Source organism: Mauremys reevesii, linkage group 12, assembly GCF_016161935.1.
Source record: "Mauremys reevesii isolate NIE-2019 linkage group 12, ASM1616193v1, whole genome shotgun sequence".
Taxonomy (NCBI): Eukaryota; Metazoa; Chordata; order Testudines; family Geoemydidae; genus Mauremys; species Mauremys reevesii.
In genome coordinates this window covers 22186342-22208357 of record NC_052634.1, presented here as the reverse complement: position 1 = coordinate 22208357, position 22016 = coordinate 22186342, and the positions used below count along the sequence as shown (strand labels likewise).

The window sequence follows — 22016 nt, the reverse complement described above, 5'->3', positions numbered from 1 at the left end:
GGGGCTCTGCCGGCAGGAAGATTTATCCTGCAGGAGCCCTGCCTCCCTCCCCCAGGGGTTCCCCTGGAGCAGAGAATCTTTGAATCCTCGCCGGAGACTAGAGACGCCTGAGCAGCACAAGCTGCCTGGCAGAGGTTCTGGATCAGGGCCTCACGGGCACATGGGGTTCATTCCCTCAGGGCTGCCCTGCCCAGTGCCAGGGCTGCTCTCACTCCTCCAGCACAGAGGGGGCTGCCGGCTCTTTGCCAAGCTGGGTCCCAGCTCAAGGCAGATTTAACACTAGCAGGGGGCCCAGGTATGTGCTGGTGCCGCTCAGGGAGGGAATCTGGGCCAAAGACTGATTAGAAATTGGGTAACACTGAAGTGGAACTAGAAAGACCCTTGATGGGACGTGGCGGGTAGGTAGCCCCCATTGTGTACCGTGCCCTCACCGAGAAGTCTCTGGGAGTGTGGATTCTTCTTGATGCGCCACCAACACGACTCGTTGGTCCTGATGTCGGCTGCTCCTTTCTTGATACTGACAAGCTAGTTGTGGGCGTTTCCCACTCACCCCATAGCTCCGGGATGCACAGACAGCAACACTGGTGTGGAAGAAACGAACTCCACTCTCAGGTTTCAAGATCCTTGAGATCACTGACTTGCCAATGTAATTGTCAGGGGGTATAGCTCAGTGGTAGAGTGTTTGACTGCAAATCAAACGGGCCTTGGTTCAAATCCAAGTACCCCCTTAAAAGCCTGGCCCTTCAACAAAAAGTAATTGCATATCCATTTCCATTATGTTCAGGAGCTCCACTGACTAGGGATGAATGGAAACACTCAACATTTTCCTGTGCAAATGCATAAAAATCTAGCAAATATGTCCCCCAGCTGAAATCAGTTCCAATCCTCTAAGAGTCTAGTTTATGTTTTCATCAATGAAACAAAGGCACGTGAAGACACATTTGCAGGTCCTTGGCCTCCACGGGCTACAATGTGCAGAAGGACAAGAACCACATCCACTTGGGAGGCATGGACTAGTCTGTATTACATTTGGTAAGTAAGTTGCCACTGGGACTGAAAATTCTACTGGAGGTGGACAGGAGCCTGTTGAAAAAATAAAATAACCAAGATTTACCAAACTCCCTGTTACACATTCAATCCTCTCTTTTTTCTATTTTATTAACCTGGGAGCAAGTTACCAGTGACCCAGGGCTGGGGTGGAAGAAGGTGCAAGTGCGGGGAGGAGCCCAGGGCTGGGGCAGCAGGGGGTGTGTGGGTGGGGGAGCACTGGTAGAGGGGAAGGGGAGAGTTGAGAGCTGGGGCAGCACAGGGTGTGTGTGGGAGAGAGCCCAGGGCTGGGTTGGCAGGGGAGTGAAAGTGGTGGGAGGCCCAGAGCTGGGGAGGCAAGGGGTGCAGGTGTAGGGAGGGGAGAACCCAGGGCTCGGGCAGCAGGGGGATGGGAGGGCAGACAAATTTTTATTTTTGCTTGGGGAGGCAAAAAACCTAGAGCCAGCCCTGCCTCCACATACCGTAAGGTAGGTAGGAGCGGATCATTATTATCCCTACTTGAAAGAGGGAGAAGCTCAGGCTGAGACAGGAGAATTGACTTGTCTTAGGTCACACGGCCAGCCAGTGGCAGAGCTGGGAATAGGACCGAAGACCCCTGATTTTCAAACTAACCATCGGATCTTGAATTTCATCCATTGAATGACCTGAATAAAGTGCTCTCAGATGAGCTCCAGACCAACAGTGCACAGTAATTATTCAGCAAGTATTTGAGGAGAACTGCAATGTTAGAGAGAATCATGACCTGCTCAGAGACCATTAATGCAGAGAAGCAGCAAAATTCAAACATATGACTGGTTATGAGTTATTTCCTTGGTCTTAAAAGAGAACAACAAGGACCTGAGTCTCCTCCCTGTCAATAATCCCCTGCTCAGGCAATCAGGGTAGAGACTGAGGACGGGAGGCTGAGGGTTCTCAGCAGGGAGTCTAAAGGATGGTTCAGGTCACTGGTGGGGATCACTGCCCGAGCACTATTTCAGCCCCACATTTTTGGTGGACCTCCCATAGTGGGAGCTGCCAAACACTCCCCCGCAACACATACACACACCCCGCTCTTGGTGTTGGGAGGGAAACAGGTGAAAGGACAAAAGAAGCAAGAGAAGAGAAAGGAGGAAGGGATGGAGGAAAAGGTGAAACACAAAGGATAAACCCTAATGTCTCCAGTAATTCTAGGGGACAAAATCCCTGGTGCGGAATAAAATTCTGCCTCCTTAAGCTCATGTTTTCCATGCTTAGATTTCATCACCAGATGGATCAGACCGAACAGGTTTCAAACCTCAAGGAGGCTCTTACCTTCTAAACAGGGACGGCTGGTCTCTAGTAAACTCCCTAAAAGGGAAGGAGAAAACTCGAAAGAGGTTCCTCCTGGCGCTCACGTACGTGAACCCGAATACTCCCTCAGTCCTCAGAGAGAGACCTGGAGAAGGAGACTTGCTGAAGCAAAGCCACAGGGGTTTCTGAGGTTTCCCTGGCCCCTCGCTCCTGTCCTGCCTGGCTGATGTCAGCATCTCTCTGTGAGGTCACCACCTCCCCACCACCTTTGACCAATAGTCTGAGGTCCTGCAAAAGGCCTTTGTGATGACACTGCCACACCCCTCCCTTGCTGTGCTAATGTCCTGCCCCTGGCCAGGCACTTTGGGGGTTTGAGCTACTCCCTGTGGATCACCCCACTCAAGGAGCGTTCGTTCTAGAAAGCAAGTCGGCTAGACAGTAAAACATCAGATGCTGCTCCCAATACTACACTCAGTTTTTCAGAAATTAGTTGACTTTATGGCCAGAAGAGACCATTAGAGCATCTAATCTGACCTCCTGCATATCACAGGCCTCCTGTATGACACAAGAGCTACTTTTGGGGCAAACATATTCCAGAAAGGCATCTAGTCTTCATCAAATGACATCAGGAGATGGAGAATCCACCACTTTCCTTGGTAGCTTGTTCCTGTGGTGAATCATCTTCGCTGTTGAATATTTGTGCCTTAGTTGTAATATGAATTTGTCTCTTTTCACCGTCCAGCCATTGGGGCTTGTTATGCCTTTCTCTGCTTTAATACCCAATCTTTTCTCTCCATTAAGGCCCTTCTACACCCCCCAGTGCCCAGACCCCACAGCCGGGGCCCCAGACACCCCCACAGCCCCAGCCAGGGTCCTGCCAGATCTTCCCTGGCCCCCAGTCCCCAGAGCCCCTGGCCAGGGCCCCAGACACCCCCAGAGCCCCCCCAGCCCCAGGGAGAGCTGGGCACTGGCGAAGGGGAGAGAAAATGGGGCACAATCGGGGGGGGGGACAGGGAACTTCTCAGGGGGGGGGGGAGGGGGGTCACCCTGGGGGCTGCTCGTGGCTCTAGGGAGAAAGGGGGCGGGGGTCCCCACGGGGGGGGGGCAGCGGTAAATCCGAGGGGGTCTCAGCCCCCCCCTTTCTCTCCCCGCTCCTCGGGGGCACCGGCTCCCCCCCCCCGGCCCCTTTCCCACGGAGGGGCCGGGCATGGGGGGGGGTTAATGAAGGTGTCTCCCGCCGCGATGTGCGCATGCCCAGAGCCCCAACGGCACAAACCCTTCTGCGGCCCAAGAGAGGCTCCAACGGCCCCGCACGAGCCAGACAGAACCGCAGCGCGTCCGCGCTCCCGTTCCGGCTCCCTCTCCGACGTCACTTCCGCTCCACTGAGAGCCCGGAACTACATCTCCCAGCCTGCCCCGGGGGCGCGTCCGCCCTCTCCAGCCCGGGTGAGGGAGGGGTCAGCAGCTGGAACTGCGCATGCTCCCTGCGAGCCCCGCTGGGGGCGGGAGAACAAAGCTGCTGCTGCCGCCTCCTCCGTGCGAGCCGGTGAGTGAGAGACCCGGGGGGGGCGGGGAGTGAATTGGCTCCTGTCCCTGTTGGCGCCTCTCGCCCCCCCCCCCCGTACAGAGTCTCTCCGGTTCTGCCCCGTTTCTCTCTCGGGGTCTCGCTCGGGCTGTAACGTCCGGGGAGATTCGCCCCCCCCTCCCCGGGGGCAGATTAACTTTTTGTGTCCCTGGCACCAAACATATTTGTGGGCCCCCCCTGGGGCAATGGAGCCTGTGCGAGGGGCCGGCTGGGGGCGAGGACGCGCAGGGCAGTGAGCGGCCCCACTCAGCCCAGCACAGGGGCACTGGTTACAAACCCAACATTGCTGGATGCACCTGCCCCCGCCCTGTGCTGCCAGCCTGCCCTCCCCACTGCCCCAGCGCCCTCCCCATGATCCGCTCTCTCGGCTCCCTGTCCCCCGGTCTCCCCGTTTTACCTGCAGCGATTTGTCCTTGTCCGGGTGGGAAATTGTTGCCCTGGGTCAGTCCCCAGCACGTGGCTGCCCCTGGCGGGGGGGGGGGGTGAGATGCCGGTTCTCTGCCAGGGCGGGAGGGGCACGTGTCCCCCGTGGGGGCTGCCCGGACCCTGGTTTCCCAGTTACTGCCCCCCACTACCAACACAGCCACCAGCCACCTGCCCGTCCCCCACTGCTGCCCCCTTCCCTCATCCAGGGACCTGCCAGCTCCCCCCCACTTTGCCCTCTTAAAGCAGCTCCTCACAGGGCTCCCTGCTGCCTGTGGGAATGGTGGGGGGAGCCATCACTTTCTGTATATGTATTGGACTGTAATATAAAATCCAGTCCAACAGCCCCCCTTTTCCCTCTAGCTATTTAGCAGTAATATAAAATCCCCTCAGATCTCGACGGTGTTCATAGACTATCAGGGTTGGAAGGGACCCTCAGGAGGTATCTAGTCCAACCCCCTGCTCAAAGCAAGAACAATCCCCAACTAAATCCTCCAACAGATTTTTACCCCAGTTCCCTAAATGGCCCCCTCAAGGATTGAGCTCACAACCCCGGGTTTAGCAGGGCAGTGCTCCAACCACTGAGCTATTCCTCCCCCCTCTCATGTTATCACTTGCGTAGTTTCTGATATGTATTCTCTGCAAATCTAAAAATTATCCTAAGCCCCACTTTTTCTCTAATTGTCTATTTCTAAATGACTATGGCCTGAGATTTTTCCCTGTCTCTTTAATTATAAAATACTAAGAAAATCTCAGATTTACACCTTTTCTCAGATTCCTGAACATGGATATAAAATATTGGCAAATGTTGCCCATTTTCTCTCTATTCAGTTATCAGATATTGATGTGAAACACTCAGATTTTACCTCGTATCAACAACTGATATAAAATCCCTCTGATTTTCCACTTTCCTCTCTAAACGTATTTAATACCCATCAAACCCAGAGGCCTCCCCCTGTTTGGGGGATCAGTGGTTCCCAGCTGGTAACAGGAGAGTTGGCTGGACCCTTTCCTTTTCTCCAGCTGGCACTGGGTGAGGAGGTCACTCTGAGTGCAGCGTGGGTCCAGCAGTATCCCAAAGCCCATGACAAATGGTCTCTGGGAGGGGTTGCTTCCCGCAGTGCGAAGATGTAGCTAGTGACAGGGCATGGACCTTTCTTGCCCTTCCATTCTCCTGTTAAAGCAGCACCCCCAGGGATCCCTCTGCCCGGGTGACTGGCCAGCAGGGGGCAGTGATAACTTTCTATCCACTTAGCAGACACAGTGAGGTAACTGTTGCTGGGGTAGGGGATGGGGTGTCTGTGTGGGGAGATTGCAGCTGGAGCTGAAGGGGCATTGTGGGAGGGGGAGGCCTCTGGGTGACTGGGCAGGGGGTTCTGGAGGTTTGGGGGGGTGGGTTCTGATGTGCCCAGCCCTGAGGCTGTGGGTCCTGGAGGTGGGTAGCACTGGGGACACATTGGTGCAGAACAGTGAGGGTGGGCGTCTCTTGGGGAGGCGGGGCAGGGGGCTGGAGGGAGCCTGGTGCTGTGCCAGGGGCTCAGTCGTGCCCAATGCACAGAGCTGGGTGGGGGAGTGCCAGGCGCTAGGTCGGGATGCCAGGCAAGCAGAGGGAGGGGTCCCGTTGTAAAGCATCAGGGGGTCCCAGGCAAATGGCCTGGCAGGTCCTGCTGGAGGACAGGTGGGGGTCCTAGGCAGGCAGTAGGGGAATCCTGGGCAGGCAGTGAGGGACTGAATTCCCAGTGAGCGGTCCCCTGGGGGGGTGGTCCCTGGTTGTTGGGGGCTCTTGGTGGGGGGAACCTTTAGGATTCCCAGCCTGCCAGTGATGGTCTGGTGGGGGTTCTCTGGCCAGTGGGGTGCTGAGGGGTATCTGGAGTCCCTGTTCAGGGTTTTTGGGGGTTGGGTCCCAGGGAATATCTGGCTGCGGGGTCTGGGCTCTGGGTACTGGGGGTGTCTGGGGGGCCCTGGATGGAGGCTCTGGGGGCTGCTACTAACCATGCTCCTTCTCTCTGATCAGCTTGTGCCAGAATCCTGACTCCAAGCACATCCCAGCATTCCCCAGCCAGGCCCAGTCACCATGATAACTTTCTATCCACTTATCAAACATCTTGAAAACTCCAGGACCTTCCAGTTCCATTGGGAAAATTTGTCCCCCGAGTCCTTATACTAGATCTTGAGGGTGCGGCAGGTGGGAAGGGGGCTAGAAATGCCACACAGTGGTCTCTTCCACAGCATTCTGGACTCATTCATTCTAAAATCTGGTTTCATTGAGACCATTGTTAATCCAGAGTCACTGTATGGAAAGACAGGGAGTGACTCCAGATGGACAGTGGGGCAAATGAGATCAGCAGTTCTCCCTGTGAGGAGGGGCTCTCATTAGCTGCTCTCCCCAGAGAGCTAAAGGACGGAAGCTGCTCAAACGCTCTGTCCCTCTCTGCTCAGGAAATTGGGGTTCAGCTTCCTGGGTCAGACGCTGCAGCCTCCATTGTGATCTGGGAGACCAGGCTTAGCAGCTGCTGCTCCCCCAGCAGGGGCTCTGTGCTGGGATGTGACCTTAACTAAAGCTGCTTCTCTGCCTGGCCCAGGTGATGACTTTCTCCAGCTGGTCCTAGCCCCTTGGGGCAGCCCTGGGCCCTGTTAATACAAATTCTACCACAGACTCCAGGTAACTGAAAGACCTCTGGGAAAGTGCTGGGGACTGGCAAGAAAGTGACTCTGCACAAACAGCCTCTCCTCCCATTAGCAATTGCCAGGAGCAAATCCAGCCATGGGAGAGCAAAGCCCCCAGGAATGGGACTTTCCCAGCCAGAGGGGCAGGGAGAGAGGACAGGGGAAGGAGAGACTGAAAGGGGCAGTGGGAGAAATGAGTGGGGGGGAGAGATTTCCAGCTCTCTAGTCCACCCAGACACATGTATTGCAGCATCCCTGGGCAGAACCACTTTCCAGTGAACAAGAAAAGGATCAGACAGAGGAAAAGCTGGTTCTTGACTCCATATTCCCCCTGCTGGGGTGTGACTGCCGTGGGGTCAGTGTCCGAGGGAATCCCCCACAGTGACTCCTTTGGTTCTGCTCTTTTCTAGCCTTGTGTTCAGAGACTTAGTTATGAGATTGGGAGAGGGAGAAGGAAGGTTAAAAATCTCTCTGTGGGCTTAGCCTGGCAGGAGGGGCCAGGTCTACACTGTAATACAGAGATTGAGCATTTTCCCAGGATGGCAGAATCTAGGATGTCTGTCTGCAGGGAAAGGGCCTGGGGGAATCATCCTGTGACATTAACTAAAGCCTGTTCTGTAACCCCCACAACTGCCCTTCTCACCCTCCCAGGCTGCAGAATGACGTCCCTGTTTCACTCCAGCTCATCCCATCCTGCCATGGGACAGGGGAGAGAAATGGCTGCAGAGGAGCCTGTTCAGGTAGGGACTATCGGGGGGTAGCTGGTGGGTTCCTGCAGGAGGGAGAGGGACAGCAAATACACTGGAGATGGGAAGATTTGCACAGTCTGGTTTGGAGCAGGGCAGGAAATGCACAGGGTGGGGAAGGGAGGAGGACAGCTTGTGACATTCCTGCTGGGGGAGTTTAATGAATGGCCCAGATTCTAGGAACAGACCCATGAGATTAGGAGGTGGAAATAACCTAATTTGTGAAACAGAAACTAACCCTCCTACATGGGGCTAGGAAAACTGACCAGACTCCCAGTGCTGGAGCCTGACCTGACTAACCAGTGGCTGCTGTGAGATATGAAGGGGACACCCACTAGTGAGGTTTAGGGGAGATTCCCCTCCTTTCGTATCCAGCTCTGCACAATGAGGAGGGTGTTGGGCTTCCTACCGGAGATCTCTCCCTGGTCCCTGCTAGGGGCTCCATCTCCTTTATCCGTCTGTGGCTAGTAGGAGTGTGATGGATCTGCTGGGAGAGAAAAGGGACTCTCTATTCGTCCCCTTAACCTGGTGTTTCCAGGATGCTCTGAGTGGGGTGGAGGTGGGACTCTGACTGTGATCCACCCAGAGCTTGCATTTGATTGACTTCTCTCCCCCACAAATAGTGGGGCTGTGAGTGAGGCAGCAGGTACTGAGTGTTGGACTCTTGCTCTTTCAGAGGCCAGTGACCTTCAAGGAGGTGGCTGTGTATTTCTCCAGGGAAGAGTGGGCTCTGCTGGACCCTGCTCAGAGAGCCCTCTACAGAGACGTCATGCAGGAGAACTATGAGAATGTGACCTCGCTGGGTAAGGATTCCCGTCCCCTCAGTCCTTGGAAGGGGAAATGAAGAGAAAAGGTTCACGCCAGCCCCACAATGCCACCTCTGCTCTGCCCTGTCTCTGCATCACCCCAATATGCCAGTGACCCACACACTGCCACAGACCCTCCCCTGCTGCAGAACAGTTTGGGAACAGAGCACAGGAGCAGTGTCACACAGTGTCAAATATCTCCTGTTTGCACAAGTAAACTTCTTTGAGATGGGGCCACCACATCTGCACGCAGTGTTATGCTCCTACAAAGCACATGGGATCTTTGTAGAGGAAGGTAAATACACAGCATTTATTGAGAATACAACAGTTAGCATATGCTTTTTAGTCACCCACCCGTGATGTTCATAGTTACCAGTCTCTTGTAGCTCAAGTCAATCTAATGGCCAGTTAGATTGAGCACGAGTGTGGGGCTGGGCTCTTGTTGGTCGCAATCCAATGCTCCGGGAGTGTGGCAAGATGAACCCAAAGTCCCATGGCCAAGCACCCTGGTTCTTATAGGCTTTTTTCCTTTGTTGAACTCTATGGATTTTGCTGTATCAGTTTGTGATCGGTTACTTCTTAACTGGTGTAAACATTCCAGTGCACCTCCAAGAGGGTCAGCCTGTCCTTTGTTCTGATTTAATCAATTGTCCTCAGGGGTGCCAGCCTTGACCTCAGAGTCATCAATCTGCCCTTCATTATGGATGCGCGTCGATGATTCTTTGATGTCCTTTAAGTCTCTTGACTCCTTCTTCCTTGACTCTGGCTATAACAATGGCCTTTACACCTTCTCTTTTCCTGATGCATACATCCTCATTCACACAAACCCACTGCGAATACAAACAGTAGTATTTTATATCGAGCAAAAAGGCATTGCAAATGAAACCTTGCCTTCAATGTTTCTCTAATCTACTTAACATAGACACAATAGAGAATCCTGTCTCTTACTTACTAAACCTTAAAACAAAGACATGTAGATTTAACTAGAGTGCCTAATTTGTAATACATAGAGGAAACCATAGTAGACAGTGTAACTTATCCTAAAACAAAAGGTGACCATAATCAGTCAGAAGGATTGTTCTGGTCTGTCATTCCTTTCTGCTATTCAAACAGGGTGGCTGACAGGATGAAATCAAATCGTACATTAAATTCTCCCAGTACATTATAAAATCCAGCTCCTACAGCCGTATTCGAGATGTGGGCGTACCATAGATTTATATACAGGCAATATGATATTTTCTGTATTTTCTATCCCTTGCTCAATGATTCCCAATGTTCCGTTCGCTTTTTGACTGCTGCTGCACATTGAGTGGATGTTTTCAGAGAACTATCCATGACTCCAAGATCTCTCTTGAGTGGAAACAGCTAATGTAGACCTCATCATTTTATATGTCTAGTTGGGATTATGTTTTCCAATGGGCTGCACTATGTGCTATCCTGACATCTAGTACTGCTGAGATCCTGCATTCAGTACTATCCCTGCCCTTCCTGTTCCCTTTCTCCATTGAACCCCACCAGCCCATGCTTCCTGTTCCCAGCTTCTCCAGGACTCTCTCATTGTCTCTGGACCTCTCCGTCAGCAAGAAGCAGTGGCAGGGAGACTTGCCCTCTCTCTGGAGTCTTGGATTTCTGGGACATGGATTTACTTTCTCTGTGTTTTGGGAGCCTCTTTGAAATTGAGTGTCTGTGACATTAACTACAGTGCAATCTGGAGTGTTGAACAGCTGTGTCCCCTCAGTTTCCCAAGCTGGGGTGACTTTTACTCTGTTTTACTGTGAGAGCAGCCACTCCTGGGCAGTTATCACACAGTCTCCAGCATGTAACTCGCTCCCAGCTACACAGTTTTTAGTGCTGCTAGTCAGCGACTCAGGAGTTACAGTGCAGCACAGGAAAACCCCAGAAAAGTCTCTGTTCCCAGACTTCCCCCAGAAATGTGCATCTTTCCCTGTCCAGCACACTACTGAACAAGGCAAGCTCATATGAAGTCTGTCATTTCATCAGTGGAAACTGACATGCACCAGCCTTGTTATCCCATGTAGATGAGTGGACTCATCCCTGCGGCACCCCCTGCTGGTGACTTCTGGGAATTAGCTCATTCCAGCTCCCGCGCACCCTCTGCAGGCCGGTGATCTGCCTTCTCCTCTGGCCCCCCATGTCCCTCCCTGGACCTGGTGCCCGTTTTACCTGGGGTGCTGCCCTCTGGCAGTAACCCCTCAATCTTAAGGTCTCCCCTCCCCACGGAACTCCCACCCACTATTCCCACCTCGGCTCAGTATAAGGCCAGTCATCGTCTAGCCCCACACCCTGGGGCAGGCTGCAGTATCAGCCACTCATCACTGGCAAGGAGGGTTTGGACCTGCTGCCTTTGCCTACCGCTGGGCTGCCCTCTGCAGCCCCCCAGTACCTATTGCCTTCTGCTAGGCCGCAGCCTGGGGCTTTCCAGGCTGGAGCTCCCCAGCTCCTCTGCCTTTCCCCAGCCCTGCTTCACTCAGGTACCCTGTGTCCAGCTCCCTGCAGCCGGGCCCATCTCCCTCTACAAACAGAGAGAGATTCTATCTGCCCCTGGCTTCTCTGCCTTTATAGGGCAGCTGAGTCTGTTTGGGGCCTGGCCCCAGCTGCAGCCACTTCCCCCAAGCAGCCCAGCCTAAAAGCTGCTTTCTCCAGCCACAGCCCCCTCCCAGGGCTGTTTTTAACCCTTCAGAGCAGGAGCGGATGTCCACCCCGCTACATCCCAAATGCAGTTTCCAACACACTTTAATCCAAACACGCTAGTTGGATAAAACAATAAAACAAGATTGTTAATTACCAAAAAAAAAGATTTTAAGTGACTACAGGTAACGAGGCATAAAAGTCAGAATTGTTTACAAAAGAAATGCAGATAAACCACAAATAAATTTGTTAGTCTCTAAGGTGCCACAAGTACTCCTGTTCTTTTTACAAACTAACGTGTAAGTCAGGGGTAGGTAAACTACAGCCCGTAGGCCACATCCGGCCCCTGAGCTCCCGGCCGGGGAGGCTCCCCCGTCCCCTCCCCTCCCCATCTCTCCCCTGCTGTCCCCTCGCCCCCCCTGTCCCCCTGCAGCCTCAACGTGCCGCGCCCTCAGCGCTCTGGCCCACCGCTCCTGGGCAGTGCTGCAGCGGTGGGGCTGCGAGCTCCTACTGCTCTGAGTGGCATGGTAAGGGGGCTGGTCTGCGCGCTCCTGAGGGACCCCGTGTCTAGCTGCAGCAGGCTGCGTGGCTGTGGTAAGGGGGCCAGGGGGTTGGATAAGGGGCAGAGAGCCCTGGGGGGCAGTCAGGGGACAGGGAGCAGGGGACGGTTGGGCAGGCGGTCAGGGGATGGAGAACTGGGGGGTTTGATAGGCGTAGGAGTCCCGGGGTCTGTCAGGGGGCGGGGGTGTGGATATGGGTTCATATCCAGGACCCCACCCCCTACCCAACCCCGCTGCTACCTGTCCCTTGACTGCCCTGACCTCTATCCACCCCCCTGCCCACTGACAGACCCTTGGGACTCCCACACCTATCCAGCCCCCGTCCTCCCAGAACCTCCGCCCCATCCAACTGTCCCCTGACTGCCCCCTGGGACTCCCTGCCCCTTATCCAACGCCCCCACCTCCTTACCATGCCGCTCAGAGCAGCGTGTCTGGCAGCCACGTGGACACGCAGAGCCAGACACACTGCGCAGCAGGAGCGCACAGCCCCGCCCCGCAGGAGCGCTACCCGCACGGTGGTGTGGCTGCGGGGGAGGGGCTAGCCTCCCCAACCAGGAGCTCAGGGACCGGGCAGGACGGTCCTGTGGGCTGGATGTGGCCCGTGGGCCGTAATTTGCCCATCCCTGATCAAGGGCATAAACCTATTGAGTCAGCAAGACATGCAGGGGTATGTCTGTGTGCTGAGACTTCCGAGGCTTTTCCATGCCCTGTGCTGTGAAGCTTGTGTTTGGGACACAGGTAGTACAAGCCACATGGCAAAAGGAATATAAAGGGCAGCTGCATCATCTCCATTTTGTCTTCAATCCCTCTTCCTACCTCTGGAGCCACTTCTCTACAAATTGAAGCCTGGAACAAAGGACTGAAAGACCCATCGAACTTGTGGATGTGTTCCAGACGGACTTTCAAGCCAGCAGCTCAACAATACTGCTAATAACCTGATGTATAGATTTTGGAATGCATCTCACTGCTTTCCCATTTAACAACTTTTTTTGTGTCGTGTCCTGTCTTGTCTTTCCATGCTAAAGGATTGGCTGGCAGTGTGGTCTTTTGGGTAAGATCCAAACCTATAGTGATCTTGTAATGTGGCTGACCTTTTGGGGTCAGAAAAACATTTTGTATATGAGCAGAGTTTTTAAATAACCTCTCACTGTACTGGACCTAGGTGCTGATTGGGAGTTGGAGAACTGGAATGCAATAAAGGGGGCCATGTGATTTCTTTTTTCAGCTTCTCGATAACCCGTGTGTGGGATCAGAAGCACAGTTTGTGACTGGTCGTTGAGTTTAACTTCAGTGTTAACCACCAGTTTTGGGAGCATCTGCTCTCCCTTTTTCAGCCTGCCCTGACCCTGGCATTTTCAGTGTGGACTGCCCCAGGCACACCCGTCACACTAAGCACTGAAGTTAAATTAATAGAATGTTTTTTATGACAAAGTTATGAAATCAAGTGACCTCCTTTGTTTTCTTTCATCTGAGCAGGGTTTCCAATTTCCCAACCTGATGTGATCTCCCAGCTGGAACAAGGGAAGAGCCATGGGTCCCAGACCTCCAGGGTTCAGAGGAAAGAGAGATCCTGAGAGCTCCCTGCACAGGTGAGGAAATATTAAACCAACTCAGAATCTGTAAGTGCCTGAAGGAAACATCTGGGATGCCCTACAATGCCCTTGGAAGGTCTCTCAGTTCAATATTGTCCCTAGCAGGGGTCGTATCCTTAGGGTAAATATAGCTTATGGCTTCCTGTAGACCCTAGCAGACACCAGGAAGTAGCTTCCTCCCTTCCCCCTGTGAATTTGGATGGGATGTGAAGCCTGAATTGATCCCCTCCTCTCTCCTGTTTGGGGAAGAACTTGGGGGAGTTCAGTTCCTGATTTTTATTTGACCTCTCTCCAGTACTTGTATTGGTTTGGCCTTCCCCTTTCCATCCCTGTTTGAGGTTTCTGTCTCTATCACAGCAGGTGACGCAATGGTATGTGAGAAAGAGGAGCAGAATTCTCAGCAGGAAAATGTTGAGCAAGTGGATAAACACAGAGAATTATCGCAAAGATCGAAAAGGAATGTGTCCTGGAGTCATGAGCAGGAAAAATCCCATGACATTCAGCACAGACCAGAAGGAGAGCAGGGAAACCAGCCAGGGGAGAAAGTGGGTAAATGTATTTCCTGTCAGGAAACTCAGAAGGACCTCAAGGAAACCACAACACAACAGGAAATCCTCAGCAGAAAGAGAAAAAATACATGCAGTGAGTTTGGGGAAAACGTATGTGATTACTCCATCCTTATAAAGCATCACAGAATCCACACAGGGAAGAGGCTCTATGAATGCAGTGAGTGTGGGAAATGCTTCACTAGCAGCTCAGGCCTTTATCAACATCAGAGAATCCACACAGGGGAGAGGCCCTATGAATGCAGTGAGTGCGGGAAAACCTTCAGTCAAAATTCACACCTTATTAGGCATCAGGGAATCCACACAGGGAAGAGACCCTATGAATGCAGTGAGTGTGGGAAAAGCTTCACTAGCAGTTCAAGCCTTTCTAAACATCAGAGAATCCACACAGGGGAGAGGCCCTATGAATGCAGTGACTGTGGGAAAACCTTCAGTTGCAGCTCAATCCTTCTTACCCATCAGAGAATCCACACAGGGGAGAGGCCCTATGAATGCCGTGAGTGTGGAAAATGCTTCACTAGCAGCTCAGACCTTACTAAACATCAGAGAATCCACACAGGGCAGAGGCCCTATGAATGCAGTGAGTGTGGGAAAACCTTCAATTGCAGCTCAAACCTTCTTACCCATCAGAGAATCCACACAGGGGAGAGGCCCTATGAATGCAGTGACTGTGGGAAAACCTTCAGTTGCAGCTCAATCCTTCTTACCCATCAGAGAATCCACACAGGGGAGAGGCCCTATGAATGCCGTGAGTGTGGAAAATGCTTCACTAGCAGCTCAAACCTTCTTACCCATCAGAGAATCCACACAGGGGAGAGGCCCTATGAATGCCGTGAGTGTGGAAAATGCTTCACTAGCAGCTCAGGCCTTACTAAACATCAGAGAATCCACACAGGGGAGAGGCCCTATGAATGCAGTGAGTGTGGGAAAACCTTCAATTGCAGCTCAAACCTTCTTACCCATCAGAGAATCCACACAGGGGAGAGGCCCTATGAATGCAGTGACTGTGGGAAAACCTTCAGTTGCAGCTCAATCCTTCTTACCCATCAGAGAATCCACACAGGGGAGAGGCCCTATGAATGCCGTGAGTGTGGAAAATGCTTCACTAGCAGCTCAAACCTTCTTACCCATCAGAGAATCCACACAGGGGAGAGGCCCTATGAATGCAGTGAGTGTGGAAAATGCTTCACTAGCAACTCAGGCCTTTATCAACATCAGAGAATCCACACAGGGGAGAGGCCCTATGAATGCCGTGAGTGTGGGAAAACCTTCAATCGCAGCTCAGTCCTTTATCAACATCAGAGAATCCACACAGGGGAGAGGCCCTATGAATGCAGTGAGTGTGGGAAAACCTTTATTACCAGCTCAGACCTTATTAGGCATCAGAGAATCCACACTGGTGGAGACCCTATAAATGCAGTGAGTGCGGAAAAACCTTCTGTGGGCACTTAGCCCATGTTAGTCATCAGAGAATCTGCAAGGGAGATCAACAACATAAACACCTCTAGGGCTATCAATACTTTTTTTTCCCTCTAATAATTTTCCTGATTCCCACATAGTAACTTTTAAAGCTGTTTGAACTGTTTGCAGCATGGTTATCCCTCAGTTTGACCAGATGAGGGGCCCATTTTTGCCTTTTTCAGTTTTCCCTATTTTGAGGTGGACCCATTTGTCCTTTCTATCAACTCCATTATCCCATGAGTAATTCGAGTGTGCCCTTCCTATCAGGAACCAGAGAGCATCACATTTATACTATTCTTCCTATTTCAAAGTTATTGTCAGTCACCAGTGATACAGATTGTATCATTGCCAGTTGTTCTCACGTTGCTCTGGGTTGTGCCAAGAGCAGATATAATGGGAATTTTTCAAATTATAGTTAAATGAAGAGGAGCAGGGGCTGGAAAAAAAGTATAATTTCAGCCTCTGTGACACTGGAAGGAGATGGGGAGACGCAGAGATTCCCTCCTTCCCCATCACTGCAGAACTGTTACCTTTTGTCTGAGCCATGCAGAGGTTATCATCATCCCATTCTATCCATCCACTTCTCAAAGTGTCCTGTGAGGAAGAGTTCTCAGCTGCTACGCTTGGAGATGATGCTTTGACTTCTTTAATCTTATATCAGAGTCACTCTGACTGGAGATGAAAGTGGCAAAGACCTGGAAGGGGAATTCAAATGGATCCCAAACACAGTGTGCTCATTGGGAGTTTAAATCCCAGGTTCCATCTATTGGTAAAGCCACTTCTGGCAAGGTGAGTGGTTTTGTCCCCCATTATGGCAATGCTCGGATACTAAAAATTTTGTAAATAACATAACTGGCTATTGAGACAGTGCTGAGTGAAGTATGTTTGAATGGATCAGAGGAGAATGTGATGGGAGAATCTCTTGTCCTGATTCTGAATAATCAGATGTAACCTGCTCTGGAATTTCACTTCACACTTCCATTGCCATGTATTCTGTCTCTCTGTGATGTGGGTTTCTATCTTTCCTGAAGGCTGTTTGGTCACTCAGTTGGATATTAGTTCAGTTTGATAGGATGTAGCTCAGATTTATTGGAGAATTTAAGACAAATGACTATTTGCTAAAGTCATCATTTCTCACTTCAGCTTTGCTTTTTCCCCATCCCTGCATGATGTCATGGAGAAGGTTGAGGTGCAGTTCTGTCAGCATTAGAGAACTCTCCAATTTACTGGACAGGCTAACAAAGAAACAGCAGTGATTTAAAATCTCTACTCAGAAATGGTGAACAATAGCGAAACCCCAGCTAACTGAAGGAAGTGCATATGATCACTGTGTAGTTCAATTGTTTAAGTCAATATTGTCCCAGATGATCTGGGGAGAAAATTCCATGCTAAGTGATTTTTGAACTAGGCACAATGCCCATGTAGTTGATTCCAAAGCCTTTGTAACCCAGGCCCTACAGAAGTTCTTTCCTAGCTAATCTTATTGTATCGGAGATGCTGCCCTTCATGATGCAGATGTTGAGGAAATAGAAGTGGAGTTTTGTTGAATTTATCCTTTGTAGGTGCTAAAAATGTATATCGAATCAAATCAGTTTTGGAAATCTAATAGCTGCAGAAAAATAACTATTTTTGAATAGAAACTCCAGCTCTGGTCACTAATGAAGATTGTGATCCAGCCCTTTATCCAGTCCCTTGCCTGGAACTGTGCCACCAAATTAAAGAAAAGCTTGGCATGTTTTGGTAAGCCTCCATGTTTTGGTAAGCCTCACTAACACTGCTGAGATTTGGAGTGGTTTTGTAAAGGATTCTACTTCGGAGAAGTGTAAATTTACCCTACCCAAGGCCAAGGATTTGGAAAGAGCTGTGGCTGAAAGAGTCCACACCCAGTTCTTGGTTTCCACCCCAGTAAAGGAAGCTATGGTGACCAATGACCCAAGGAAAATTGTTTGTACAACTCCATTTCCTAGTTCAGTGTCACTGATTACAGTTCCAAAGGATGCCAGGTTACATTGAGAACAATCATCCTTCACCATTTGGATCCAAAGAGAGAGCGCTTCAAAGGACATTCCTTCCCCGTGGATCCCAAACTGGCTGCCTGATTGGGTAACAAGGACTTCAAGGCTGTAGAAATGATAGTAACCAATGAGGCAATGAATGTATCAGGCTCCAATTTCAGACTTCTGGATACTCGCATGTTGAGTTCTGATTCTATGGTTTTGTGTCTGATGCTATGGCTACACAATAAAGCTGATGTTGGTGCAGCTGCACCAATGTAGCTGCGCTGCTGTAGCGCTGCTATTACAGACGCTTTCAGCCAATGGGAGAGATTTCTCCCATCGGACTTGATTAGTCCAACCCTCGCAAGCGGCAGTGGCTCTTTTGGCAGGAGAAGTTCTGCTGCTGATGTATAGCTATCTACACAGGGGGTTAGGGCTGTGTAACTACATTGCTCAGTGGTGTGGATTTTTCACACATCGGAGTAATATAGTTAACCAATAAATGTCTTTAGTGCAGACCAGACAGTTCTCTCTTGTGTTTTATGCATTTACATCACTTCTCCTCTATCTTCTCTCACTTTGAAAGATTAAAAGTGTGACACGAGAGGCATTTTTCCTCATGATGCAAAGATTCCCTCATAGGAGATCCCTTCCACCAACACATACTGCAGAAGATCCTGAGATATCTGAACTCACAGAAGTGGTTGGGACAAACCACAGCTTGAGCCAAGGTTCAGTTGTTGGCAATGGGCATTAAAAGAAAACTAACATATATGATAAGAATTTGTGATCTTTGAATATGTTTTTGTTACCTATTAAAATGAGATTATTGGTGAAGTTATTAGTTAAAGAAGAAGAGACTAAATGTGTGATAATCTGAAGTATTTTGGAAAACTGAAAGTTGTCTTTTTTTGTTTTGTTTTGTTAGTCGTACAGGAAATGATGGCTAATCTTGAAAAGTTAATTTGATTTAATTTACCCCCTGTAGTGTAAGGAGTTCTGGTCAAAAAGGTTGGGGTGGGAGAATGTGTGTGAGAAAGTGTGTATAAGAGAATATTGGCCCAGTATAGATTTTAATATTTTGTGTTTTCAAATAGAATTTATTTTGTTTAGTTTCTAAGTCAATTTCTATTCAAAGGAAAGCTACTCGAGGTGATAAGTTGTATAAATTTTTACCAACTTAGACTGTAAGGGTCACTGTCTTCCCCACTTCTCTAATTTGCAAAGGAAAGGCCTGACATCTGTCACAGGATGTGTCCAGCAGGTAGGACAGCTGCACTCATCAACCATCAATATAAAGAAAGACTGAAATCCATTGCCTTTCAGGTCAATAAGCCAGCTAAAGGCTGGTCGATGTTGAAAAGCTGTGTTGGCAGAGCACATCTATCAGGGGTGTGAAAAGTCCTCTCCACTGAGAGAAGTAGTTAATGTGACCTGAGCCCCAGTATAGACAGTGTTAGGTTGTCAGAAGAATATTTCCAGTGTTTGAAGTGTAGACACACCCTTAACATCAATTCCAAATTTGACCCATCTCCCTATATGTGAGAAAGTTACTCGTATGGAGGGCTGAGCCAGCTGTCCGCTCACCTGGTTCCTCAACTGTAGCTACAGCTCTTAGTGCCCATGAATGCAAAGACTGAGAGAAATGGAGAGTTCCAGCCATTGTCATCTTAGTATCTTATTGTTCCTCTCTGTTTTTTTGTGCTGGCCTTTCTGTTCTATCAGGATGTGACTGTATAGCTCAGTGCATCTGTGACAAAAGCTCATTGGTGCCAATTGGCAAAGGGGGTCACAGGTCTTCACAAGCAACTCCTGTCTCAGACCTGACAAACTCCCCACACCTACTACACTGCTTTTATGATATTTATCCAGGAAGCATAGCAGTGAGATCTCTACTGAAAGCTTGTAAATTATTGATACTCCTAATCACTGTGAGAGGTGTGTCCGAGTCATAGTTAAGGGGTAATGTAAGTACATGGAAAATTATGCCCCTATGGTATTGTTGTGAAAGTGAGTCACCCCAACCATAGCTCTTGGTGGGGACGGCCCATTCCAGTGGGAGGGAATTGGCACCTGTCCCTTGCTAGCCAGTTATGTGATGTATTGCTCCATTGTCAGCCTTTGCACCAACCCAGAAAAGCCAATGGAAAACCATCAAAGACAAATTATAGACATCGAAACCCTGTGGACATGACAAGGACAATATGAGACTGAGGAGATCATCCTTTCTGTGAATAAAGACAAAAGACTGATTCAGTTCCTAACAGGGTGGAGAAAAACACTCTGGGTCCATTCACCAAGGAGATTCCTAATGACCAGTGGCACTTCATGAAAGGCAGGGCTGTGGTCCTAGGGACTAGAAGCAGCAAAGAATCCTGTGGCACCTTATAGACTAACAGATGTTTTGCAGCATGAGCTTTCATGGGTGAATACCCACTTCTTCGGATGCAAGCAGAAGTGGGTATTCACCCACGAAAGCTCATGCTGCAAAACATCTGTTAGTCTATAAGGTGCCACAGGATTCTTTGCTGCTTCTACAGAACCAGACTAACACGGCTACCCCTCTGATACTAGGGACTAGGAATCAGTGAAATTGACTAAAGTGTGAGGTGAGAATCTACTTAGATAGGAAAGGTAACTATTAAGTGTAGGTTGCATTTTCTGATTTTATTTAGTTGGTAACAGTTGGTTTCCATCACTCACGTTTGTTTAAATCTCTATCGGTTGTTAAATAAATTTCTGCTTGTTTGATAACTATACACAAGTGCGGTGTGAGATACAGTAGCAGTGGTCCACAGTAAAACTAGTAACCTGGGATCTACCATTGCTTTGGGCAGAAAGAATCTGGGATTTCTCTGAGTATCTGGTGATCCGGGCTGGACCCCAGAGGGGGACACATTGAAGGAACTCAGGGGTTAGGGTGGCTGCTGTAGCTCAGAGGAGGGTCTTTGAGTGCCTGACGGGCTGGGTGAGTTTGGTCACTAACATCCAGCTGCCAAATGCAAAACTCCGTCTTCCTAGTGGAAGGTGGCAACAAGGAAACTCTCAGCCCTCAGCTCCCTGAGAAGGGTCACAATATGTCTCTATGTTGATTCACCTGTCAAATTCACACAGGGAAAGCTCCCTATAGCATAAAACTCTGCCATATGAAATCATGGAACATGTGCTCTTCACTCTGTGAAAGCATGTAAAGAATCCAAGCGCTGGAGGGTAGGGTTTGGGTCCAGAGTGACATAGACAAATTGGCAGATTGGGCCAAAAGAAATCTGAGAAGGTTCAACAAGGAGAAGTGCAGAGTCCTGCACTTAGGAAGGAAGAATCCCCTGCACTGTTACAGCCTGGGGACCGACTGGCTAAGCAGCAGTTCTTCAGAAAAGGACCTGGGGATTACAGTGGATGAGAAGCTGGATATGAGTCAACAGTACCCCTGTTGCCAAGAAGGCTAACAGCAGATTGGGCTGCGTTAGTAGAAGCATTGCCAGCAGCTTGAGGGAAGTGTGTTCATTTCAAACCTGCAGCTTATTCATTTCATGTGGTGACCCTTCCTAGTTCTTGTGTTTATGAGAAGGAGTAAATAATACTCCCTTCCTTGGTCCTTTAAAAGATATTATGTGACCTCCTCCCCCTTGTGTCTCATGTCCTGGGACCAACATGGATACACCACCACCGGAAACAACAAGGTTCCAAGTCAATGCACATGGGAGAAGCATCTTGTGTTTCATTCCTTATGTCCTAGTCCCATCGTGTGGCCATTTCCTTTTCTTCCTTTCTGTCAACAGCTTTGGTGTTTTGCACAGAAACATTATTTCCCCAGGAGAGACTCAGGAGCGAGGGCTGCATTCCTGTACCAAACAGTCACTAGAAGGGGGCAGACAAAGGCCTTTAGGACGAGGCGTCCGTCACTGTCAAAAAATCATCTCCCTCCTGTGGTTCCATGGGCAGCAGGAGCAGCCACAGCTCGGTGGCCCCTGGCAGCACTCCTGGGGTGGCCGGAGCTGCAGCAGGCCCCCTGGGGCTCCCCCCCCCCAGGGCAGCAGTTGGAGTGGCAGCTGGTTGGCAGGGCTTCTCCCCTGGTAGCTGGTGCTCATTATCCATCAAATAAATCAAAACACTTCCACCTGCAAGTGGATTTAGCCCAGGACCCTCAGAGTCAGCAGTTCTTACACCCCCCACTGTGCTCTCTGGTCAGGTGTCCTAGCGCCGGAAGCCTCCTGTTTAGATCCTAAAATAGCATTTTTGCATTGGGGGGGCTGAAATTTTGGACTGGACATTGTAGCTCCACCGTTATTTTATTGAATTGCTTCAAAACAGCAAGTCAAGATAGTCTCCTAAGGGCCAGGCTCTCTGCCATGGAAACAGCTGCCCCTGCTCTCCAGGAGTCTGTGCGTTCCACCCAGCAACGTACAAACCTCTGCACTGAAGGGGGGTCAGACAGTGACGGTAACACAAATCTTCCGACTATTAACCCAAGTCCCTTCCTTCCTTTAACCCAGGACGTGCCAGTCAACTGTTAGCCATGGTGTTATCTTCATCTTAAAATACCTCTCAGGACATTTAACAGAGGACGTGAAACCCCCTCCCCCAAATGGCTCCCTGTTGAGACGTTGTACCGTACCTGCTCCTGGAGACTGTCTGGTTTTATATCCTT

At 50.3% G+C, this 22016-nt stretch overlaps 1 non-coding gene and 1 pseudogene across 1 annotated transcript; both read left to right on the top strand.

Moving 5' to 3' along the window:
* The first annotated feature begins 656 nt into the window (after positions 1 to 656).
* Positions 657 to 728, top strand: TRNAC-GCA. The gene has a single exon. It is a non-coding gene; the product is annotated as a tRNA-Cys (tRNA).
* A 13287-nt stretch (positions 729 to 14015) lies between these two features.
* LOC120375704 lies at positions 14016 to 15343 on the top strand (annotated as a pseudogene).
* Positions 15344 to 22016: the final 6673 nt, after the last annotated feature.